The sequence below is a fragment of the Temnothorax nylanderi genome, unplaced genomic scaffold (assembly GCF_030848795.1).
Source record: "Temnothorax nylanderi isolate EJ_2023f unplaced genomic scaffold, tnyl_v1.0 TNYL_tig0143_pilon, whole genome shotgun sequence".
NCBI lineage: Eukaryota > Metazoa > Arthropoda > Insecta > Hymenoptera > Formicidae > Temnothorax > Temnothorax nylanderi.
The window spans coordinates 403,015-417,618 of record NW_027249205.1 but is presented as its reverse complement, the minus strand read 5'-3'; the positions used below and the strand labels follow the sequence as shown (position 1 = coordinate 417,618).

Genomic DNA, 14,604 nt, shown 5'->3' with positions numbered 1-14,604 from the left:
TCACTCTTTATCGTCTATTTCAATTATCCTTCACCGCGATTTATCGCGACTTCCGTTATTTCACTTCCGTATATATCTTCGATAAAAACCAGAACGATTTTTTTTTTACGACGCATTAGGCGAATAAACTTTCAAAATAATGAGTTTGTCGTGTTGAATTCTCGTTATGGTATTATCAATAATAGACGAGAATACTCCTGTCGATGATATATTTTTATTTTTCCGTCACGAATCAACATTCACTACACATATTTGTCCCCCAGATTGATTTTCCCGCATTGTTTCCTGTCTATTATCTCTTAACGAATATTCATCCAACAAATATCAATCGCTTGCAGCTGTTTTTCAATATTATTTTGCGCTGGCGTATGAAAAAGCCATTTCATTTTTTAAGCAACTTAAACGGAGATTCAGTAGTATGACCATTATATCGGTCAGACCACTAGGTAATATAATTCAGGCGTTATCTCTTTGCGTTTTTACAAAGTTTTTCGTGATTGTAATATACACATTTTTTCTTTTAATAAGAGAGTCAAATCTCTCGTTTATGTGTCATATTTATATCTGAATTTATATTTCAATCGCGCGCAACGTGCCGGATCTCCCCTAACAGCAACAATATCCTGTATATCTATAGAGTATACTAAAGATGTACTATACTAAGAACATCCTTATAATATTTTATACTTTATGATATCCACTGAACATTCTCAGAATATACATTTGCTGTTAGGGTGTTAAAACAATACAATTGCTTTAACACTTATTAAATGTTATTTTAATAACATAAGAAAGTCCTCCTATTTCTCTTATTCGATCTAGAATAGTAATAGTATAGTTAAATATCAATTTTAAATATATTTTTAAATAGATTGTAAATATATAGCTTGGAGAGTATTCTTGATTTTAAACTGTTATCAATTTTTGTATTTCTATAATCTCTTAAAATTTGCTAACTCGTGTGTTTTGTAATTATAAAAAAAACTGTATTCTTAACGGTATGTCATTGTATACGACTCGTCGTGGGATGTTAAAAAATACTGCCACTAAAAAATTTGGGAAACGGTATCCCAGAAATTTGCGAGCGGTATATTTCAACGTGTTCCTCTCAGCTGCTCATGTCCCTACGCACACTACGCACGTACGCATTCAATATGCCGTCTTTTTCGTCTCCCGTCTCCAACAGCAGTTTCTCCCGACGTTCTAAAATGTTTACCGTGTAATATACTAGGGAAATAGATTGTCCCTGCGGTGCTGGTAAATAAAATGGAAATATGCGATCGCTTGTGCGCTCACGTCCCTCATCGCCATCCGAGACGAGATTCAAAGAAAAGTTTCTCCGCAACGCCGACGGACGCGCGTGTCTCAGTTTCATCTTTTTTTTCCTCGTTTTCTGAATAAAACACTCGGCGCCCGACGTGCCGGGAGAGAATCATGATATTAAAATAATTTATGAGACTACTTAGTTATGACAGAAATGTCGCTGGATTCCAGTAAACGAGGTATCGCTAGATGAAATGAATGCATTTGGAAAAATTAAAGAAGATTATGCACTTCGCAGTGCCTTGCGCTGACAGATTTTGCAAAGAAAGATATAACAACTATATCTGTATAAGAAATTACTATTAAGTGATTTATTAATTTACGCAACAATTAAAATTTGTACAATTAAGATTAAACTGACATCTGACACTGACTAATTCCTAAAGTCCACTGACTAAAGTCGTTAAATCTGAGAAAACACGCTTTACAATTTCGAGTTTATATAATTTCGACAACATTAAATATTAAAAAATAAAATTTAAACCGATACCTTGAGTTAAATAATATTTTGTTATTTTTAACTATCATATGTGTCAAAATTTATTATTTTTTAACTCAAAAGTCACTCAAAATTTTAACTCATAACTCACAGTATTATTCTAACACCATTGGTTTAGTTAAATTAACATTATTTTAGTTAAATTAACGATATATTGCATGAATAGTGGCAACCTATATAGGAATGGTTAAAAATGACTCAAATTGAGTATAATTTGACATTACGACTTTAACAGTAAATTGTATATGTTCCACGTTATAAGAATTTTCAAAATTCTTTCTTCAAAATTTCAAAGTCTCAAAATACTAGTGTAAGTATTGTAGAAAATATGGTTATAATATTGATAGGAAAATCGAAACGCTGCTATAAACACGCATCTTCAAGAAAACCGTCGACCCGTCGTCTTATTGTTGAACCCCGATCAATTCCATCGGCTATTTTAACGCCGCTATCCGCTCTCTCTTTCCCGCCCGCGTCTAACGTCCATTTCCGCCCGACGTTCCCTCGATCCTGCTCTGCATGCGCACTCCCTGTCCTTCCGCCTTCGCACATGGTCTTTCACCTGCCTATCAAATGAAGGAAATTGCGCACTGTGGGAAAATATTTGCTCCGCAACGTGATATATCCACGGAGATGTACTAGTCAAACGACAATAATTCACGCTGGATACGCGAACGGGAAATTATCCCGCGTTATCTTGCTTGGTCGTAATAACGCGGATTACAGTAATCCGAGGAAAGTGTCCGATCACAGTTTTTTCTCGCTAACAAGACGCGCGCGGACAGCTGCGGAATTTTTTATCACGGACATGCTTTTTTCGAAACAAGAAAATCGTAAAAGATGTATCCGTAAAGAAGAAGAGAAGAATTTTTACAGAACCGGAGATGCGCTGAATCGAGCGCGATATTTGCTTAATAAAAATTAAAAAAGAAATTGCTATATTCTTTGCCACTTTAAAGCTTTTAACATCGAATATCTTATTATAATAAAGTCTCGAGTTAAATTTTTACTAGTAAAACGCGCAGGAAATTAAATTCAATAATGCTTAATTATACTCTTTTCTGGATTATTCGTCAATGCCGTTTAATATTTAATATTAAATAATTCTGTAATTAAATCTGTGCAATGTTAATCCTTAAATGTGCAATTTTTCGTAGCATTATTCAGATTATTTTCTAAATAAATAATGACTTATTAAGGAATCCTAAAAAAATTCTTCTTTACTAATTTGACTCTTTCCCCAAGGGGAGGGTCCAGAAAGATCTTCCCATCTAAAAGGAAAAAAACGATCAGAAAACCCTTCACAGATTGCGTATTTTCAGCTTGAACTTCATAAGAAAGAGTACATCGAGTATCGAAAAATCACTTTGCATATATGCAAAGCTGCGCACTTAAGGGTTAATATATGCGTCAGTCACTAAGAAAAAAGCTTCTATTAAAAATATCATTGACTGTTGGACAAAACAGTTAATAAATATAGCATTTACAACAAGATTTACTTAGAATTGAGTGAAAAAATAAATTTCATTACATTCACGTCATCAAAACTTTACTAGTGAAGATCTTAATTATTTCGTTATCGAGAGAAGAGACCTATACCTCTCTATATATTTTTCTACAACAAATAATATCCGTTGAGAAAAGAAAGTGCGACGTTCTTGGGGAATGTTGTATAAAATTCGCGCTTTTTCCTGTTGCAAAGGTACGCAATAAAACTGAAAGAAGTTACCCGACGTATCGCGCAACTCGTAATCCTCTGAAAGCACTTGCCCATCGTATACATACAATATACAATCGCACCTCGACGTCGACGATTTCGCCAGTAAGCGCAAGGCCGATAAAGCAACGATGATGCCACGCGAGTACGGCAACTCCGCGGGGATTAACAGACGCGATATTTTTGCGAAGGGAAAAACATCGGACGTGGGTTTTAGAGGGCCATTGACGGACTCTTCTTATCATTCCGTGGCTGTAACCTCAGGATCGGGATGAATAGAGGAGCAAACCGGCGGAACGAACTTCTCATAAAGCTGGACCAACGAAATAATATTGGTTTCAGAATTTACCGAACATACAAAGGATCATGCAGTGGATATAGCTTATTATTTTTTATAAAAAAGAATTGATATATTGAAAAAGAGAGAGAGAGAGAGGGGGAGAGAGAGAGATAGATTTGTATGATAAAATTGTGTAGAAAATTAAAAAGTTTTAATGTTTATCAAAAGTGTTATATGACTTTTGTCTCAAAAATTTCTTTTTTAATAGAGAATTAATTTTACGAATTTGGAACTATAATCGTTAAAAATAAAATTCTAATTAGAAGAAGTTTAATTAAAAACGTATTAAATTATATATGTAGAAGTAGAAATAGTATTACATCTTGTAACATTTCAAAACTATTGTATTTCTCGTACTCTAATTAGCTTAGAAAAATATAAAAATACACTGTTAATTTTTTTGTATTATTATTTCATTCTTTACTGTAATATTTTAGACTTATTGCGAATTTTTAACCAGTTTTAGATTTCTTTTTTTCTGTTTGTGTGTGCGATGGCAATTTATATGTTTTTATTCAAAATTAATTATATATTGATGAGATCGACACGTATAATCTTCCATTAAATGTTATAAAACTTTTAAAAGAATTTAAATTGCAAAAATTATCTTTTTAAAATATTCGCAATACTTCTTTTACGAAATAAATCTCTTACTTTTTGTGATATAACATGCAAAGAAGAGAGGTGTATTAAAAGCGCGGCAAACAAAGGCACAGGAGCACTCCGAGGTCGCTGAAACTCGGCGTCAGCAATTAAGACTTATATTGGTCGGTGATCGATAACGAGGGGTAATCGCCAAGGATAAGAATTTAGTGTTACGCAGAATTTAAGCAGATTTTACTCTTTGCGCAAGTAATTGTCAGTCGACACGTAAATTAATCGCAGAAACCACTTGAGCCGAGTATGCAAAATGCTGCTAATCTGATTTTAATCCTTTACACTGGATCGTGATAAAAGTAGTCCGACGCCGTTATCAAAACACTAATTTACATTAACTTATCGTGGCGATATGAATTATTTGATTTCGCTTTTACAACTGTGTATAGAAAAGCTTCAATAACTGCGCCAACAGCGCGCGATAAATAAACTCCATTTCCGACTTTCGGACAACAAAACGTATCTACCGATAAGCGGATAATCTCTATTTAACCAAGTTGTGAATGGATTTTATTCATTGCACTGATAATTGCTCATTTGTCACGAGACAATAATAAAATATGGAAATAATAACCAATGGAGTTTCTCCAAAATTGCAAAGTCTTCCGATTGCCGATTCGCTGAATAATTAAATCGATATATGTTACAGACGACGGATCGGTGAATAATCGAATTAATACATGTGGCAGATGGTCATTGACGAACGGACAATTAATAATGTGTAACGTGTAATGCGTCCATTCTGTCGCGCGTTATCACGAGCCCTATCGTAACCGAGCCTCATCGTATCGCCACGAAGGACAATATTTCTCCTCCCCGCAAAGCCGTCTGAGGTCAAACTTCCTCCGGCAAATCAACGGTGGCAATTAGCGCGGCATTTGGCAATTCATCGATATTCACGATAGCCGTCGTAATTCGTCATTCGATACAGAGTCGCGATCGCGTGAAATATAAACGTTGAGCTATCGCCGCGCCCAAGTAACGAACGGGGGGGAAAAATCGCGCCTACGTTCGCGCTCATTAATCATTCCTGTCCGTTCACACCTTCGCGTGAGATTCTATCTTCTTTTTATCGTACTTTTCGGTTAGAGAACAGCTCCCACTTGTTTTTCAACGTAAAGACCGCACGGGCTACTCCCTCGAGTTTGTTTTGACCGACGCAATAAAGCCGCGAGCCACTTTACGGAAACGGGGAAAATAAATTCGGGCGAGGAGAGAGAGTGAATCTTTCCCGACACCAATCCGAGATATTCTTCACTCAGCAAAGCGAACGTAGGAAGTTTTTCGTGAAGTTCATGATTAAACTTTAGGTACTCCTTGAATTTATCATCAGGCGACGCGACTGGCGCAAACCTTACAAAGGACACGCAATATATCTTCAATCCACCAGCCTCCTCCGCTAAGAAAATCAGTTTTGTTTCGTACATCGAAACTTACATCGAACAGTTCTTAATATCGCAGTAATTTTTGACTTTGAATAAAATATTTCGTAACGTAAGTTATTTAATTAGTACGTTACGCTTTAATATTTTTGCCGCGTCTCCCGTCGCGTGTGATGATTTTTACTCGCATTCCGTCGGAGATTAAATTACGACGGACTATATAACTATGAGGAGAATAACATAGTACAATGAAAGAAATTTAGGACAGATGTCATCGCTGTACTCTATGGTAGTAATTACGCCCGTCTCGAATTGCTTCCCAGCTGGCGCAATAAACTTGGGCTCGTGTTTTGCAAGGGGATAGAAGCGGCAGATAAATCCGCGCTCTCTGATTTGCGATGTTAATTTTCCCAAATCGATAAAATCACGGAAGTTGAATCTACGTTGTGATTATCAAATTAAAGTAGAATAAGTAGAGTTAAACAGTAATGCAGAGTCGGTACTGAATGTTGAATCAAGACACTTTTCGTTTTGTAAGCACTATGGATTTGTGTACAAGCATAGAAATCAAACGTAACGATAAAGCTGCTAAAATATAACACTTTTGTTTCGATTAATTATCGTTTCTTCGACTTATAAAAACAAGTAGTAGTTTGATGGATTGCTTAACCACTCTGGCGTCGACATTATGTAATGCATTTAAAAGGTATATTATTTCTTTAAGGATGAAAGAAACTAAATGACGTTGGAAATATGGCGTTCTGCAATGTTCTCGACAAATAATAAAAAACTTGTGTCCGACTGCTTTTTAGCAGCGGTTATTTCTAATGTTGCTAAAAAAACGACAGGTATTCGCAAAACGTGCAAAACGTTTCATCGCGGTCCCGCGACGGGAGTTATCATCGTCTATAACTAGCCTGCAGTCACCGTAATAAGACCGCGTTTGAGATTTCAAGGAGATAAATTCAGGAAGCGTAGGAGCAAAGTAATTTTTATTAGAATGCTCAAACCATAGAAACGATATTGACTATATTCCGCTATATTCTCTTGGCTATCTTAGAGTAGAACTCAACCTTACGATAATATTTAATTTTCATCCTATTTAATATTTAAAGAAAGCAAGAAAAAAGGAAGAGAGAGAACACGGCTATAAAAATAACTTATTCAGCAAGAAAATCTAAATAATAAATTCTCATAAATGCAAATTTTATCATATTATTTATGCTGTCAAATTTGAGAATTACAATATACACGAAAACCCTTTATAAATGATAAATCTAAAGTTGTGAAATCTGTGCGAAAATTGCAATTTATCGTATTATATCGTGTTAATAAAATCTTCCTCGGATTAAATAACAAGTTCAATTATGTTTCCTCGTGAGAATATAACCGAAGGTTGAGGTCGCACGTAGAAAATCTCCAGGGAGGAACAAACGATTGAAGCAAGTAGTAAATAGACGATATAGTCAGACATATCGCGCGAGTTCATCCACTGCTTTTACCTATTTAACTGCCAAACTGCCGCCGCATCTCTCGATCTTCTTCCGACTATTTCATCCGGCCAGCAATCTGTGGAATCACTCAAACCGATCGCACGACTCGATAACACTTGCGTCACTCTAAAATCTACCAAACTACTCGCGTAAACCGTCCATCGGCCCGGATCTACGGTCGATATCGCGATCGTCCGCCTCGCGATTTTCGCCCCTTTCGCTTCGGCGTCCGCTCCTCGCGAAATTCTCTCCCAGCGCGGATTTTCGATCGCCGATCTCTCGCGATTTAGAGATCTTTCTCCGAGATTTCGGTGCACGTTCGTGGGCCACGAAAAACGTTTTGACGAATTTGAAAAATCAAGCGCTTGCTCGTGTCCGGTGCGGCACCTCGACGTTCGCGACGAAAAGCAGAAGAGATAGCGAAAGAGAGCGAAAGAGAGACAGGGAGGAAGAAAGAGAGAGAGAAGGAGAGCCGGCGAAGCCCCGAGGGACGATCGAGAGGAGCGAGAGAGAATCGTCCTGGACGCGTCGCGAGTGACGAGCGCACTGAGGATCCGGGCGTCCCGTGCGATTGCAGCCGCATGCGCGATGCAGGACGCAGACACGTCGCCGGCTCTCCCGATTGTGTCCTGCTTTCTGTCCCGCCAGCAGCGCGCGGATCCCTGACATTCGCAGATCGTCAGGGATCGCAGGACGGGCACGAGGAACCCGTGGATGTACGTACGTGCTCGGTGAGTCTTATGTTCGACGCGAAACGGATGAATAAATCGAGACGAGATACGCGACATGCGACGGGAGAAGGGACCGTACGTAAGCTGGAACTGCATTTGAGGGCTTGAAAACGATGCGTTTAATAGATATAGACTGTCGATAATATTGAGAGTTTCCTTAAGGAATTTGTTCAGCTTTTTATGCATTAAATATTTTATATATTTAATAAATTTATATGTACATCGAAAAATAAATTACAGAATGTAGAGCAAGTTCGTGCAAAATATCTCCAATGAAAAAGTATTTAGAAAAAAAAAATCATTTAAAGCTTTCGTTTAAGTCATTATAGTGATCTTCTTAAACAAAATAATTTGTATTTAAAAACACATACACACAAACTTGTCACAAACTATGATTTTTTGTTTAATAATTGAAAATTCAAAAAGTACTTTTCCTTATTGGATATTTTGGGTTTCCGCGTTTGCCTTCAGATTCGCTACTGTACTTTTCGTCATCACACACACATACACATATATATATTCACACCAAGATATTGGTAATATTATTTTCATATTCCCCAGCTGTGCCTCGCCGATAAAAGGACCGAGTTTGCGGCTCGTCCGAAGACTGCCGTCGAGGAAATTTCTCCAGCGTACCATGAAGAAGATCCGAACTCGGGTCAGCCGAACTGTTTGCGAACCGTTCCGAAGCGATAAGGGTCGTTGGTACGAGAAATTATTCCGGGCGGATAGTATCCTTTGACTTGCACATATCGTCGTCGATATTCTATCTTTCATCATGTTCCCGGAGAAACATGATGAAAGACATTTGGACGTGGATTATTACATTCGTGTATTACGCAGTTACGTATGTATAATCAATTTAAGAAGACGAAATTTATCAATGAAATTATATTTAAAATACTCTACAGTAAAGATAAAAATTTTCACTACAAGACGTAAAACGCAATAGCTATAAAATCGTACTGAAGTTGATTAATCAATGTAGCAGATATCTAATTTAACGTACGTTTATTAATACTAACTTCGTCATTTAGCTTTCGTATTTTAAGCCGATGCATTCCTTTTTTTTCCATCAAAATAATTGAATTTCACCGAATACGTTTTGCGTAATTTAGGATTAAACTGTTATCCGAATATACGATTAATGTGCTGGTATTTGTGAAGAGTGATTATTAATTATAGAACATAAAATGCGGAATAAATCTAATGCCGCGAGAAACGTCCGAGCGAGATTTAAATTGAAGTGCCGGAAAACGAGGGGGGAAAAAAGCTTCTCGTTCGTTCGCGTTCAAAACGAAAATAATGAATGCAATGCGTATTCGCGCGTTTGTATTTTTCAATTTTCAGATTTAATTCGGAGATTCTTGAACAGCGAGATATTCAAATCCCCTGATTTTGCGCCGTATCTTAATCCCCATATTTGAGCGCACGAGCATTCACGTTGTAAATGCCCGTGCAATGTACGCAATAAAGTAAATAAAACATTCGTAACTTTTCTATATGTTCACGCCTCGATGAAAGATAGGGGTGGGATGCCTGTGAATTTTTATTTGGTTGCGTTTAACGAAATTCTAGAGTACCGCGTATCCGCCCACACCTAAATATCCTCGCATAAATCGCACGCTGTACGTTTCAAAGTGTGTCAAAGGGTGACGTTAACCGTGCATCGCGGTATCGCCCACGAAGTGTCACATTCATTTAATTGGTGGAGTACATCCATCGGTAATTACAAACAATTACCATTTGCATTACGTAAACATGCGTTTGACCCAGCGTCGCAAGATATACATTGTGAAAACGACGTTGCGTAAAATATACAAATTATGCATGCATGCGCATGGCATATCTTGCAATATAAATATATATGAACTAATTTGCAATCATCTTTGTTCTACATAATAACTGTTTTTTTTACTCTTATTTATTTTTGTATTTATTACAAAATTACAAATAAGCAATGAGAAATGAATAATAAAATTCTCATGCATTTCTTACATTTATCTACATACGTATAAAAATACATCTTTTAATTTATCCCGTTCAATATATTAATTAAAATTAACTAAATCATGCGTAACTTTACCGTTTTGCAAATAAAATTGAAAATTTCCAATTTATTACATTCGAACCTGATCAAAATTCGAGTCTGTCTCTATTATACGCTCGTGTCGTTTAGTACGTTAGGGGTGTTTCTCTTAAGCAATATTCGTATTCGCGGCTGTAGCAACGTCGGAGTTTACAGATTGGTGCTCACACGCGAATCGCTGCACCGGAGATGGGCGACATATTCAGAAACTAACAAACAAAACTTCATGTGACCGCGGCACCGAATGGTACTGCAATATATTGCGATTCGCCCGGTCAAAGTTCACGTAAGGAAAGGTCGCATGGTATGCACCCCATGCTGATGTACCGGAAACAGGATCCATCATGAATATATCTCCAGGGAAATGTCGATTGAGTTTCCTGAGTCAAGACCGTGGGAGAACAGTTATTTTGTATCTAAAGATATATGGATAATATCAGGCAAAATCAATCTGGGAGAATAATTTCGTTCTATCCTATTTTCTAGAATCTCTCTCTCTCTCTCTCTCTCTCTCTCTCTCTCTCTCTCTCTCTCTCTCTCTCTCTCTCTCTCTCTCTCTCTCTCTCTCTCTCTCTCTCTCTCTCTCTCTCTCTCTCTCTCTCCTCTCTCTCTCTCTCTCTCTCTCTCTCTCTTCTGACATATACACAGAGAGAAACAATATTCTTGATTTGAAAATATCTTTAATTCCAACGTGCAGATCTTGAAATGAAATTGTATTGCGTTATACGAAGAAAACTCGCTTGAAATAAGTTTATATCATTTTATATAATTCAATTATATAAATTATTTCAACAAAAAGTTGAAATAAAAGGTTGAAATTCTTATAAGAAGATTATAAATTGTTGCGTATATATATACGAAACACTAAATAATCAATTTGAGTACATAAGTTTTGACTTGACACTTCTTTTTTGTCTGTATGTAAAAAGAGAATCATATCTCTAATTTCTTCGAAAATCATAACATTATAAAATTTTGAGCTAACATTTTTTATCGATATTATTTTTGTGTATGTGTAAATTCCCCCCCCCCCCCTCTCTCTTCTTTCTACTTCAATATAAAATATGAAAAATTCGGTACAATTTCCTTAAAAGCCACATTTTGTACTAAGCCCTTCTTGGGCTCAAATCCAGATTTTCGATTATAAGTTCAAGCTTGCCGAGAAACTAGACCGAAGCTTCCGTCTATGCTCAAGTGAAACAAGCATGCATCTCCAAGGTGTCTGAACAAATTCTAGCGGACGTATTGCGCGATGGCAATGAGTGTAGAGTTTACGGGCCTTAGGTATCGGCTTGGGTCGAGTGTCAATTAGAACTTCAAGGGCTGCTGGCACGAAGTACAGTTAGAGCAAACGTCGAGCACAAAGTGCTTAACTTGCGCGGTATTCTGTTAATATTTATGTTGCGCACTTGTGTGTAGGTTGTGGTGAATAAAGTTGATAAAGCGGCCAGGTTGGCGGGAGGAAAAGAGAGAAAGAGAGAGAGAGAGAGAGAGAAGCGAAAGAAACACGCGAGAAATTTTAGGGAAAAATGGTCCAGAGAGCCAAGAGAAAGGATAAAGAGATTGATGCGCTCGGATACGTTTATCAAAAAACATCGCGAACAAAAAACATCGCGATGCTAAGTCACCGAGCGTCCGCGTCGCAGCAATATTATCGTGTACCAACGAATATTTCATGCTTACACGAATTTATCCTTGACCAGGCTCCCATATGCTGTAATTATGAGCGGCTACAATTAAACGCGTTGCGTAAAATAATGTTGCTACGATTTATCTTTTTATTTTACGTTGTATATTAAGTGAGACCGAATACTTTTAATTAAACACACATTGAAAATAAATACAAATTGAAAGTCAGTAAATATATCCTGGTTTTCCTTTTTTATGAATAGAAGATTATTTTTCCTTAGAAATTTAATCCACTCAAGTTAGTTAATTATATTTTTGCGTTAATCGATGTACTTTTCGTTAAAAAATGTAATTGTTTATATTCTGATGTTGGTTATTTAATTTGCGTAATAATTAATTATCACTTATCGCGCGTGTATCAATGAAAATGTATTTGAAGATCGCATACTGCGGTTCTCGTGATTATATTTTCACCATTTCCACGTGCCACGTGCATTGGAGCCTGGCACACGACAAAAGCGAACGACAAGCACCGCAGTTATGTGCCTAATTCCGCTAATTACGTGACTCGGCCGTAACAATTACATCAGCCGACTAGTATTTCTGCTGCGACGAAATTGCGGGCGGTCTTCGAAAAGTTCCTATCGTCAAACGAATTGATAATGAAATGTTGGATCACATATATAATTAATAATACTAATTACGCTGATTTGTGAAGAGAGATATATATTGATGTTACATGGATAAACTAAAAAAATAATTTTATATGTTCACCTCTTCTATCTAACAATAAGCTACCAATGAAAAATACCACAAGTTATATCTTTTCCATATTTCGTAAACAAAAAGAATTGTTAAAAATATTTTTATGTAAAACCTAACTATTTTAGTATAGTGTCTCGTTATATGACTCCATAATAAAAACTTTTATATCAAATAATTCTGTATGAAAGCGCGGTACACACGTGAAAATTCTATTTTCACTATCTCGTACCACGCAATTCAGTTAAAATCTCTTTATTCATGCAGCTTCCGGTTTTATGCCATTGCAATTTTGTACGAACGTTATTTTACTCAAACGCACATTTTTTTTAAAGCCGTATACAACGCTAGAAACAGACGAGTGGGTGAAAATGGTCGATTGAAGTTTCTACTTTAATTTCTATTGATTTTTCCGGAGCAAATTACGGAAGGCGTCGCAGAAGGAAAGCTTATACTTCGGCACGATTGAATGATTTTCCGATCCTCAGGAAGGAAAGGCTAGGAATAAACGACAAAATTACTGGGAGTTGAAATGCCATGGTTCAACGACGAGATCCGCCACCACGATCAGTATTTCCCCCAGGCGATAATAGCAACGGCTCCGTTCTGTCTGGCAGCGAGAATCCAACCAAAAATCGTGTTCATTTGTGTCCGCACAGCATCACTCGGAATCGCTAGATTGTTCGCGTTTGTTACATGAGCGTCGCAACTACGGTCGATTGGGATCTCGAGGAAAGAAGAAGCTATATACGCGTCGCATTGCGAACCGGCAGACTATCGAAATAGAACTTTACGAAATTCGTTCTAGTTCCGCACGAAAATTCCCGTACAGCGTATTTTATTGGGCGTGTAGCAAAGAAAAGTTGATCACAAAGACATTGTCCGAAGAATTTAAAAACTCGAAAACCGACTTCTGCGTTATCATCAATCTCACAGACGCGACTCTTTGAAATTTTTTAGTATAAAAAATACAGAGGGATAACGAAATCACCTTACATTTTATGAATTTGCAAATTTGCAGCCGATACTTCTATGATTTCCTTTCATAGTTTTCGACATTAAAATGTATGTATCATAAATAAATTTAAAGTTTCTATAGAACTTAACTTGAGATTTTATTAAAGAAAGATGATTTAAAGTTCACGATCTAAATAAGTTTAAAATCAACTAAAGAATAAAATTTTATGATTATTATTTTATTATTACTTTTTTAACACTCTATGTGTGCGTGCGTGTGTATGTGCACATATATACATATATGTATATAAAGCGTTAGCGAAAATGGAAATGACGACAACATATGGAACGAAAGTTTTTAGTTCGGCTAACTGTCAACATTATATTTTCCTAAAAATACTACACTTTCTCTCTCTCTCTCTCTCTTTCTCTCTTTTTACTCTTTCTTTGTCTGCGTTTTATTCACTTCAAATAAAAAATCAGACGTACGTAACTTCAATTGTTTGTACTTGTTACATATACGGGGAATAATATTATTTTTTATATTTTCTCACATGTGACGAAAAATTGGAACGAGAGCGGACTTTGTAATAGCCAAAATGAAAGTTGTCAAAAATAATCGCAAAAAGATAAAATAAATGAAACGGAATATATAAGTTTGACGATAAATGAACAAAACACAGACTTTATTTTTGCTCTACATTCCGGCAACGTTTCCAATAAGATACGAGTGATTATCTCCCCTCGCATCCCTCTCTCGGTTTACGTTGCGCCCTTAATCGATTCCCTCCGGATTCTCATTGTTGCAGAAATTTCCAAAATCCGAGAGAGATCCAAATCCGAACTTTCAATCCCGGACACGCAGGCAAATGCGCTAGCGTTGCTCGTCCGCACGCGATGCCACACGGTACACGACATTACATTATTCGCGTGCATTACACGGAGTATGTAAAGCTCAAACGTGCCTCTTCGACCGTCGCTAAGTCTGCGATTCTGCAAATCGAACCGGGACGATTGGATGCTGT

The 14,604-nt window shown here is 36.9% G+C and overlaps 1 protein-coding gene and 1 long non-coding RNA gene across 7 annotated transcripts in view; one reads left to right on the top strand and one right to left on the bottom strand.

Moving 5' to 3' along the window:
- Oamb (Octopamine receptor in mushroom bodies) overlaps positions 1-14,604 on the bottom strand; it is a 121,472-nt gene that overhangs the window by 34,977 nt on the left and 71,891 nt on the right. Inside the window, exon 1 of one of the 6 annotated variants that reach the window (XM_071714622.1) lies at positions 7,421-7,945. The exons of the other annotated variants lie outside the window; for them this stretch is intronic. The gene's annotated coding sequence lies outside the window, so the exon portion shown is untranslated. Of the gene's footprint in view, positions 1-7,420; positions 7,946-14,604 lie in introns of those variants that run through there. 6 annotated transcript variants of the gene reach the window in all.
- LOC139777282 (uncharacterized) lies at positions 8,065-9,646 on the top strand. The gene is made up of 2 exons (XR_011719306.1): positions 8,065-8,142; positions 8,704-9,646. It is a non-coding gene; the product is annotated as an uncharacterized lncRNA (long non-coding RNA).